This window comes from Coptis chinensis, chromosome 3, assembly GCF_015680905.1.
Source record: "Coptis chinensis isolate HL-2020 chromosome 3, ASM1568090v1, whole genome shotgun sequence".
NCBI classification, from domain to species: domain Eukaryota; kingdom Viridiplantae; phylum Streptophyta; class Magnoliopsida; order Ranunculales; family Ranunculaceae; genus Coptis; species Coptis chinensis.
Window position 1 is genome coordinate 65,537,403 of NC_141458.1, and position 12,468 is coordinate 65,549,870.

A 12,468-nucleotide genomic window follows, 5' to 3' on the forward strand; every position below is an offset into this window, starting at 1 on the left:
TGGACCAAAAATACAATACGTACAATTAATAGGAATATATATAACCTTATAAGAGACACATTAAACACCAAAAAAAACAAGAAAAGGTGTTATGAAATACGTGGGTCTATATGGATGCCCACCATTGAGCCCATATGGGGCACCTCCTCATATGTTTCCATTCTTATAATCCTTGTATCTTGGAAAGGAGGTTACCTAGTTATATATAAACGTAACCTCCTCCCATTTATACACACTTCTATTAATAAGATTTTTCTCTCTCATTCTCTCTATTATTCATCTACTTTGGTTAGTGCAGTGTTCTCTCTAAGACTATAGTTAATTAAGTCTAACACATTATCAGCACGGAGACTCTAGGAGCTATCAACTTCTAAGTACTGTATTCTTTGACTCATCATCTAGTACACAAAAACAAAGTTACTTGAAAGATGTCAAACCTTACTAAACTCAATTTTCAAGCACTTTCAATTAGAGGCGACAATTATTTATCATGGTAGTTGGATGCCAAGATCCATTTACAATCTAAAAAACTTGGTGATGCTATTAAAGAAGGAAACAAAATGAGTCTAGAGGAAAATGCTACAACTCTCATATTCCTATACCTACGTCATCATATTCATGACGACTTAAAGAATGAGTACTTAACAGAGGAAAAGGCCACAACTCTCATATTCCTACGTCATCATATTCATGACGACTTAAAGAATGAGTACCTAACAGATGAAGACCCAACATGTCTTTGGAAATCCCTGAAGGATAGGTATAATCACCAAAAGATGGTCATACTACCAAACGCTCAAAGTGAATGGCTCAACCTGAGGTTCCAAGACTATAAGATAGTTTATGAATATAACTCTGCTTTGTTTAATACTAGGGTATGCCCGTGCCTACGACTCGCGAGACCTCGACGCGCTTGCGGCGCTACCCTGACAACTCATCGTGCCTTCGACGCAAGGCCAACCCAACTACCCATTAGCCAATTGTGCAGTACCATGTCAAATTTGGAGGCCCAAGCCCATCCGCAATTGTTGACTTTTGGCTGATTTTTGGATAGATCCCACGGTATTGATTGCACTTAACAAAATTGCACAAACCCTCCAAACACTTGGATCTGCCAAGTCATATTTTGGTGAGAATGATTACCTAGATGGGGACTTTTGGGCCCCATACTTCCCTATTTTGTTAGATGGATAGTTTATTGGTGAAATTATGTGGTGAAAAGGTAAATGATGATCGAGTAGATGTTAGAGAAAACTCTTTCTACCTTCCATGCCTCGAATGTGCTCTTACAGCAGCAGTATCGAGAGAGACGATTCTCCTAATATTTCGATCTTATAACATGTCTCCTTGTTGCGGAGCAAAATAGTAACATTTTAATCAAGAACCATAACTCTATACCAACTTGAGCGATGACAATTCCTGAAGCAAATGCCAACCTTGGTCAAGACAGAGGAAAAAGGGGACGTGAGCAAGACAAATTCTCCAGAAGAGGAAAATCTAAAAGAGGTGGATATAATAACTACTATATAAGAGATAGTTATATAAGCCTAAATAATAGTAAGAAATTCAAAAAGCAAAAGAAGTGGTCTGCAGTAAGAAAGATCAAAATCAAAATTCAGAGAGCAACTGCCACAGATGTGGAGAACTTGGGCATTAGTCATGTACTTGTTGTACACCAGCACATTTGGTAGAAAAATACAGGTGCTCTGTTAATGTCGTGGAGATGGAGACAAATGTGGTGAAAGAATTTGATACAGGAATACATGTTGACATTAAACCCTTGAGTTGTAATGATTTCTTCGAGGATGTTGATGGCCAACCTCTCGTTAATGAAGCATTTGATGCTAAGTTTGGACCATTACCAAACTAGATCCAAAAGATCTAAATTACTATTACTTGTTTGATTGGTAGACAATTTAGTTATTTTTGTTCTTAAATTTGATATTTCCTCATTAGGTGATGGTAACTATTTTTTTTTTTTTTTTCTATATTATTTTGAGTTTGGAATTAGAATGAATTAGTTATTATTTTGTGATTGTCTAGTAACGTTTATTTATTTATTTTTTCTATGTTTTTCTCTAAAAAGGTATGGATCATGGAATGCATGATTGTGATGATGGCTTATGTCTAGTCGACAGTGCCACAACATACACTATACTGAAAAACCAGAAGTTTTTCTCAGAGTTGGTTTTTAATCCACGAAATGTATCCACTATAGCTGGACCGGTACAAATCATTGAAGGCTTTGGAAGAGCCCATATAATGTTACCTAATAAGCACCCAAAAATGTAGTTTTAAACCCTTAATAGTATTACATTTAGGCCAATTATGTTTACTAGCAAGATGCACGTGCTCTGCACGCGATAGAGCAAAAACATGATTGTTTGTAATTCACTAATTCTCTATTATTTAAAAACATGATTGTTTGTAAGAGCCAATAGAGAGCATAAGACTATTGCGAGAGAAAAACATATATGCTAATAGAGCAAAAACAATTGCCATTTTAATGCAAAATATTTGTTTTGCCCAGCATATGGCATGCTCAAAAAATAAACAGATGGAGTCCTTCCTTTGTTATGTGATGAAGCTGAAGGAACAATTGGTGATTTGGTAACAGTCGCACTTGTGCTAATTCCATTAGATCAACCTCGAGTCCCAAATGACGCAATAATAATCACAGATGTATTGCTCGACTTCCACGTTCCGCTTTCCTGACTGGGGAGCTTCACACTATAAAGACGTACACAACTGTATCAACGACAAAGTAAGAACACATATATGTTACCTCAACCAATACATGTATAATACTATAATGTAATTCTTACTACGTATGTGTCGCCAGTCCCATGTGATGTACATTATACACTCCATACCTGCTGGTGCCTGTTCTTTTCTCTTTGTTGGTCCATTTGTTTGTTTGTTCTTATTAACCACCTGCAAGGTATAAGCCAATTAGACTTCCATGTGAATAATTTGACTTACTAAGTGTGCAAATTACTTACGTGTGCAAATTAATTTTCAAGGCTATTGCATTCGTCCTTCCCTCTAACGTGACTCCAAACTTATAAACCTTGTTATAAGCTCTTTTCTTTTGCTAGAAGATTTTCAAAAACAATACTTCTGAGTAGCGTACTATGACCTCAAACTACATAGCTACTCGTCTCAACACCAATTGGGTTATGTTATAAGGCCATCATACAAATATCCAATTCAATATAAGCACAATATTACAATATGAACTTTGACCTGAGGCATACATTTGTCATTAGAATTTAAATAACAGCTAAATCATACTTTACCCTCCAATTCCAATCCAATTATTTTTTGGAAAAATCGCGCGGATATCGGAACACAAATATTATGGCCAAATTCAGAAAAATATCGAATCGGAATTTGGAAAATTGGGTTTTCGGAAAAAAGTGGCACCCCCAATCGTAGGTCCTCGCGTATTTTTGAAGAAGATACATACAATGGTTACAGAAAGCCAAAACAATGTACTCACTATAGGTCCATTGCTCATAGCATACTCCTTTGCAAACTTGCATGCCTACTTCATTGCGAGAGCATCCATACCGTCCACCTGTTACAGTACATTCACATGTGAGAATCCATTGAAACAAAAATAATCTAAAAATAATTACTTAAAAACCACTATAACTAATTAATCTTTCTGTGTCCTGTAAGTCTTCTGGTTTGAATTGAAATAAAGTTCCAACTACTTACTGAATATAGTGAAACAAACATGGCTATGAATTGTCAAACCATGACGGAAATTATTCTTTTCCACCTAAGTAGTAGCACCTATGACGCTTAATCAAAACTATTACCAAAAAGGTACACACAATCTAGGTTCCGGCTTACTTGAATAAAGTCTGATCAAGCATTGAGGTTTAGATTCACTGACGCACTCAATGGCATATAGTATGTAGATACAAATAAAGTAAAGAAAAATAAGGAAAGAAAAAAAGGTTGGAAGGAATGATGTACATGTGACAGAGCTAGAGAATTAATCTTGTACTATTAACTTTATAAATCTTAAAATGCAACCACTTCTCACCTACAAGCGCTATGGTGTTATGACGCATGCATCACACATCATGTGATTCGGTTTTCAGAAGTTCATAGGATGAAGATACTCATATTGCTAGGACGAGCTATAAGGATTTTCAACTTACAAGAATAACGTCAACCTTCAGAAACTTGGAAGTTGTATAAAGGATTAAGAGTAACTTCAATCAAATGCAGCAACTAATATTGCTTTCCTCGAAACAACCATGTTAATGTACAGGAAGTATTCGTGTCTTACAGGTTAAACCAATTCCGAGTTGTCACAAAAGTTATCAATCGTTTTAGTTTGGCAAAACATATCCTTCTTTTATGTAAATCCTAAGAGCTACTTGACTCCACCTCGCCTGCCCTAACATGGTACTAAGGAAAGACATTACCCTGAACCCACACATGTTAGAACATCATCAATTATCCGAAAATCTCCAATTACAAAAACGTCCTTGGAAAATCAAAATTCTAAAATATGAGCACGCACCCCATAGCCAAATCATAAAAAAGGCCTCTTTATGTCGAGAACAACCTTTGGCACTCTCAAATCATCGCTTTTGGAGTTTTGGGAAATGACAAAACCTTAAAATGCATTATGTTCCTGTACTCCCACCTTTGAAATAGTACTAAACATACTAACACTAAATGCACATCAAGACCAAAATGATAATTACAGTTTTTTATGAGCAAACTATCTGTTAAACAATGCATGGACGTCTGTCCCTAACACAAGGAACCAGAGCGATAGAACATCTTGCAAAGGCAGATTTGTAGAGGAATAACTCACACAAGGGCGGGTAAAATAGCAGAGGCTCATGCTTTGTTAGTTCCAACTTCCAAGTCACAAAATCTAATTATTTTAAATTAGCAGTTAAAAGTGAAGAGGATCTCATTGCAGAATCCCAATTACAAACAAAACCTTGGAACTTCAATCTTCTAAAAGATAAGGTCCTAATAGCGCAATCATACAAGACCTCTTTTACATCAAGAACAACCCTTTGGCACTACCAAATGACCTCCCGAATGTACATTGGTAACCAGAACAGCATAGAAACGCAAAGTCGTAGAGGGTATAGCTTACATAATGGAAGGTAAAACAAAAGAGACTACGGATTTCTGATGAAATTATCAGTTAAAGTTAAATAAGATCTCATTATTATCAGCAACCATAGATTTAGTGCATAATGCTAGACATCGCACGAAGAGGCTAAAAAATGAGTGAAAAATGAGGTGTAGAAAGGTTTAGCTGTTATATTTTAGTTTCTTCCTATTTCTCCGTAAACCAATTTTTGTTAAAATAGATGCATGCAAGCATCGTAGATCACAACCTTGTAACTATTTACACCATCTACTTAGTAGCCGATATGAAGCTTCATCAAATTTATTACCAAGACAACTACAACTAATCCACAAATTTGCTACCGACCGCCCAATCCTACCGGTTCTTATACACTCATAGAGGCACATGAAGTCCAAAATAGTGATACACAAACAACCATCACACTTGCAACTTCCATACAATGAGAACTACAATGCACAAATGCACCTCATTTCACCAGACAAACAAATGCCTATTAAACCAAATCTTAATTGTAGACAATTTTATAAGTGATAAAACTTTAGCAAAACAAATACGAAGTATGGAGGTTGGTATTTTTGCATATATAATTGGTATAAATCATGGTGCAAATGTTTAACATCTGAGAGCACCTTAAGGCATCAAGAGTTACCTAAGTAATAAGAAGAGATGCTAATACAACTAAATAGTATCTTGCTAATTCAGCCAATCATAGGACCAAGGCCAATAGACCGCAAGAATAAAGGATAGTGACAGGGATAAGTAAAACATTTCTAATATAATCATTCAGAAGGGAGTCTGATTCCAACCTTGAATGTGTGTTCAGAAACTAAAAGATGATTGTGGAACTAGGAAGTTCGGCTCTGCAACGGTAGTTAAATGTTTAGTAGTTCTTTCTTATGAATCAAGTGTTTGCCTCATATATCTCAGAGCAGACCGCAACATTGCTCTTGCTTTCCTATCTGGAGTGACCCCAGATAATATCATTTGTTCATACAATGTATGAACCCGGTTATCAAGCACATTATCAAATTCTTGTTAAGATAAAACTTAAAAGATTAATCTAGATGAAGAAATGCTAAAACTTAGTAAAAGTGCCATTTAGAATGAGGCCTGAGAACTGCCTGAGATTAAAGTACAAGTTACCCAGGCAATCCTCCATATCAAAATATAGGGTAAGAGGCACATAGCTCACAGATCAATTATAGTCATGCTAAAATAATAACTCTTTTTTATCATTGTTTCCATGATGTCATCTCAGAAGCATACCAATTTCTAAACTAACACCTTCTTACTATTCACTTAGTTAGTATAGGACTCATGGGGGAGTCATGCATGGGATCGCAAGAGGTGGAGAGGCCTTCCATAAAGTGCATGAGCATAAAAATTGTCCTCATGTGGCAAGGAATATCCATGTGGAGCAGTGGCAATTGCTCAAACAAAATCCTTTGAGTTACACTTAAAAGAGTCCTCCAAAGCTATGGGTGGGAAAACATCTGAACTAATGTAGCAACATCTGAACAACTAAACTCTTTCTAATTCAAATTTGAGAACCAGCACCAGTTGATACGGTTCTGACAGACATTCTAACATGTTCCCCACACTAAAGGCTGCACCTACTCATTGACAGACTTAGAAGGTATAATTCTAATCAGTACACATCTAGAGCCCCTTACCAGTTTTTATAGTGGGCAAGTCAAACCCCTAAGAACATGACTAAACAACTAATAGTACCGCCACCTTCCACTGATTTACACGCTTAATGTGTGTTACTATGTGTGTGTGCTTAATGTAAAGAACATAATAACCACAATAAAATAAATTTCCCCTCACCTTCAATCCAGGTACATAATCACCGCACTTATAATAAGCCAGACTCTTAGTAGCTCTCCATTCCGCAGTCCCCATTCCATCTACAAAACAAAGACAAACCCAAATAAAAAACACATAAACAACAATGAAACAATCCAAAAATCATCCAAACTAATACTAACAATGATTATTCTCGCAAACCAAAATCACAGGCAAATCCCAAAGAGTGTTTTAGTTATTAGCCAAATAATTACTATATGTCTGTCAACCCCTTAGTTCTTAACTAATATTTCCAAATAACCTTAAAACACTCAACCATATAACCAAATCCTAGTATAGTAAAAGCACAACCATAAAAGAAAAAAATGTTCTTTATATCACAAGAACTAATATTTGAATCATACCAATAGATCTGTAAGTATTTGTATCCTCGGGCAATGGTCGTAATTCTTCCAGTGTTTAAAAAGCACGTTTTTTCCCCGTCTCTTTGTTTCGCATTTGAGCCACCACCTGAAAAATACATTTAGTGTAAATTAAAATATAATATAATATAAATGAATACAATTTGAGTACACTAATTTATTTTCAGAGTAATACCTGTTTCAACTTGCTAATAGCTTCTATCATACGACCTTGAATCTCCACAAATGCCTGAACCCGAATGGGTTAGTTTGTTTCGACTAAATTTATTTTCCGAAAGAAAGAGTTTATTAAAAAAAATCTTACGGCTCTGGTTATTGCTTCGACGTCTGCCATTTTCTGAGTGAATGGGAACACACACTTTGGAAGACAAAAGTATAGTTTGCAATCGAATGAGAGTAGTAGTTTCGTTGTGAGAAAAAAAAATTATGAGAAACATAAGAGATGGGAGAGAAGGGAAAAGAATCGGTTCCAATTCTCTGATTAGACTTTTCCTTTTCTTAACCTCTTATTAAATAACCCAATTATTGCTAATTAAATGACATTTATAGTGCGTACAATTGAGAAATGAGTGGATTTGGTTTTCTAATATACTGTCACATGAAAAGACTGATTGCTCCTATTTAAAGGTGGTAAGCAATATTTTTATTTAAGGACAATATCGGTACTGAAAATTTATAAATGCATTAAAAGACAAAGTAGTCCTCATTAATAAATATCTAGGCATCTGATTTTATTATTCATCAAGGGCATTATGCGTCAGAAAAAGACCCGGATGAATTTAAGAGGCTAAGATCATTATAAGATATACTACTAGTAGAGGTAATAAATAAAAGTTAGTATTGTTTACGTGTTTTTTTGTATTTCAGGTCTTGAAGCTGGTTATGTGCTTAAAGACGCTATTTTGCATGGAAAACGAGTCAAGATGATTGCTAGAGGAGTTTTATGTTTAAAACCCAAGATTCAAGAAGAAAAAACCTTTTCAAGCCCAGTCAAAGTTGGTAAGTCAAAGTCAATTCGGGTAGAAAAAGGACAAAAAACCATCAGAACTTCAAAAGGGCATATCTTTTGACTCAGGTCTCAGAATTGGGCCTAATTTATGTCAAAACAACCGGCTCGTAACGAGATATCCAATGGTTCGGGCCTTGCCCCAATAAAAGCTGTAAAAGTGGATGAAAAGAGTACTGAAGTATTTTCCAACAGAATTGGCTCTTTTAGACTTAACCTAATGGACTTTGGGCTCACATTAGATTCCCAAAGTCTAGCCTCCAGGCCTATGTACAAAAATGTAACCCTAATCCTCTTCTATATAAAGAGGATTAAGGCTAAACTTAAACTTGGCTACTCCCTCATTAGTTTAGTTTTAATTAGGTCTCTCTCCCCCTTTCTTTAGTTTAGTATATAATTTAGAACTAGGGTTTGTAGCCACCATTAAACCTTATTCAATAAAAGCTCTAGTTATTATTCAATTCCTTACTTTAACGTCTTTTATTTATTGTTTAAGTATTTTCAATCCAATGACACAAGGCTAAACCTCAAATAGAGGTGGTTAATGAAGCAATGTGAGGATGATTGATTAATTAGAATGGTTGTTGTTCAGAATAACGTTTCAAGTTTGATTCTCATGATTGTTTAGAGATAAAAATCATAAGAGTTGAACTAGAGATTAGAAACCCCATCAAAGATATTTGTGGGGGTGCTAATCTCTCATGCTAGTGAAGCCATGATTAGAGATAACTTGGTATTCACTAGGGATCAAAACAAGCGATTCAATTACTAAACTAATAGCCAATCGAATTGTGTAGTGGATTACCCCTCTCTATATCTTTCTCTCATCAATTTAAATCACTGTTTTAGCATAATAATTTACTATTTTTATAGCTTAAGATTACTCTCATTAGTGAATAGTTTATTTAAATTAATCTAGATTCGTATTCAAGTATGTGCAAACAAGAGTGGATCGAACACGATTACTCTATTATATCAACATGTTTAGAGAGTATTATTATTGATTGATTAGCATAAGTTTAGTATTGTAGAAACACTATTTTTACATCTATTAAAAGTTAATTATCAAATAGCACCGTTGCCAGGGAATAAATTACTACTACTTGTCTGATTGGTGTAGGCAATTTAGTTATTTTTGTTCTTAAGTTTGATTTTTCCTCATTAGGTGATTGTAACTATTGTTTTTTTCTCATTAGTTTTTTTCTATATTATTTTGAGCAGAATAAGTTTGTGGACAGGCAACTATTTGCTGTCCACAAGACCTCAAGTGCTGATTGGTGGAGAGGTTGCCCGAAAAAACTGTTTACCTACCCGAAAAAACTGTGTAGCTACCCACAAATTGTTTGGACCAATCAAGAGTTGTTGTTTATGGACAAGCCTGTCCACAAATTTGCTTTTTATTTTGAGTTTGGAATTAGAATGAATTAGTTATTATTTTGTGATTGTCTAGTTACATTATTATTTTTTCTATGGTTTTCTCTAAAAAAAGGTATGGATCATGGAATGCATGATTGTGATGACAGCTTATGTCTAGTCGACAGTGCCACAACACACACTATACTAAAAAACCAGAAGTTTTTCTCAGAGTTGGTTTTTAATCCACGAAATGTATCCACTATAGCTGGACCGGTACAAATCATTGAAGGCTTTGGAAGAGCCCATATAATGTTACCAAATGGTACTCATATATTCATCAACAAAGCATTGTTTTAGTAGTTTCAGAAGAAACTTACTTAGCTTTAAAGACATCAGAATGAATGGGTGTCATATGGAAATCATAAGTGAATAAAACAAAGAATACTTATATGCATCCTCACTAGTGTGGGAAGCTAGAAGCTTACACTTGAAAAACGTAACTAAGTGTTTTCTTCTCGGGATTATACTATACCAAAATTTTAAATGTGGAATCACACTTTGCCATGAGCCAAAAGCTCAAATAAAGTCCGAAACTCAAGCTAAGTCCGAAGCTTAGTGATACTAAAGCGTTAACTCTTTGGCATGATAGGCTAGGGCATCCTGGGATGACTATGTAAAAGAAAATAATAGATAACTCTAACTGACATTCTTTAGCAAACCATCAATTAATTTTTTTGAGTGGATATTTATGTACCCCTTGTTCACAATATAAACTTATTACGAGACATTCTTTCACTAAGATAACTTTAGAATCATCAGTTTTCCTTCAAAGGATACAATGTGACATTTGTGGGCCCTATAAATCCACCCATTGGATCTTTTCGGTATTTCATGGTCCTAATTGATGCTTCCACACGTTGGACTTATGTTAGCCTACATTCTTCTAGCAATATAGATTTTGTTTGTATGTTGGCCCAAATTATTAAGCTTAGAGCTCATTTTCCTGACCAATCTATTAATAAGTCTATTAGGCTTGATAAAGCTGTTGAGTTTACTTCTCAAGTTATATTTTGATGACTATTGTTCATCCATATATAGGGATAGATGTTGAGCATCTCGTTCCACATGTGCACACACAGAATGGTTTGGCTGAATCTCTCATTAAGCACTTTTAACTCATAGCAAGGCCTTCACTTATGCAATTTAGATTACCAGTTAGTGCTTGGGGGCATTCTGTCTTGCATGCATCAATGTTAGTTTGGATTAGGCCTACAACCTATCATAATTTTTCTCCTACACAACTTGTCACAGGTAATCCACCGAATATATCCCACTTGCGCAAGTTTCGATGTGCAGTTCAAGTCCCCATCCCACCACCTCAACGCACTAATTAAGATGGGCCCCCAACGAAGGTTGGGGATTTATGTTGGTTTTGACTCGCCCTCTATTATTCGGTATCTAGAACCAATGATCGGAGATGTGTTTACTGCACACTTTGCAAACTTCCATTTTGATGAGACAGTATTCCCGCCGTTAGGGGGAGATAAGAAGGTTCTTGAAGAACGCCTTGTCCTAGCAGGACAACCCGTTCGTAAAGAACGACGAGAATTGAAGTGGAATACTCCCACTCTGTCTCATCTAGATCATAGAACTCCTTAGTGTGAATATGAGGTTAGGAGAATATTGCATCTACAAGAAATTGCAAATAAATTGCCTGATGCATTCAATGATGCAGCAAAAGTGACTAGGTTACATGTTCCAACTATGAATATACCTGTTAAGATCGTTGTCACCAAATTCGGTGTTTTTTTTCAAAAAAATGCATTTAAAACCTATTAAATTGCCAAGGCGTCTTGTTCTAGTTTAAAACCCGGGTTTTTCAAAATATTGTGTTTTAAACGTTTTAAACTTAAAAAACATTTAAAACCCGAGATTTTGAAAATCTCCCGTTTAAAACTTTATTAAAACTTTTTTTTGTTGTTGTTTTGTTATTATTATTATTTTTAATCTAAAAGAAAACGTGAGAAGAAAAATTGGTTTTGGAGTTTACCTTTTTGAAGAGTGGGCATCAGATTGACTTATTGAGACAATTCTATTTTGCTTTGGACTATTAATACTTGGAAATTTTAAAGTTATTCACTTATTTGTAGTACTTGATTATGCAATTATGGTTGGTAATCAGTAGTATCTTATTTAAGGTTGTATTTTGGTACTTGAAGCTTTAATATTGTAGTGAGTATACTTCAAAAGATTTTAGATTAGAAGTTGAGGTTAATCTTAAATTGTTTAGAGTTTGAGTGAGGGAGATAGAAGAAGAAAGGTAGACTCTTGAATATTAGAATGGTTCTAAGCTAATGAACTTGAAAGCTTTGATTGTTGATTAAAATGACTTGAAAACATGAAAGGAAGATTGATTAAAACATTGAAATGAAACAAGTAAACAAGAGGAAAGATTGAAACAAAGAACAAGTAACAATTTGATTGAAATAAAGGAATTGAAATAACAAGTTGATTGAAATAAAATGAAATAAAACAACAAGAAATTTAAAAACATGAATTGAAAAACAAGACAAGAAAATAAACAAACCAAATGGTTTTGATCCTAAGACAATAGATGAGTTCTCTCTCCTTTGCTTTTTGATTATATAACCATACTTTTTCCATTTATTGATTTGCCCTCATCCATTCTAAACTAGACACCTCACCCCTTTCACTTTTGCTTTTGCTTTTTGGTGCCT

General features: G+C 34.9%; 1 long non-coding RNA gene across 1 annotated transcript; it reads right to left on the reverse strand.

Annotated features, from left to right (window-relative positions):
• Positions 1-2,481: 2,481 nt before the first annotated feature.
• Positions 2,482-3,496, reverse strand: LOC147510435 (uncharacterized). The gene is made up of 2 exons (XR_015216788.1): positions 2,826-3,496; positions 2,482-2,730 (listed from the first exon to the last, which is right to left on the reverse strand). It is a non-coding gene; the product is annotated as an uncharacterized LOC147510435 (long non-coding RNA).
• Positions 3,497-12,468: the final 8,972 nt, after the last annotated feature.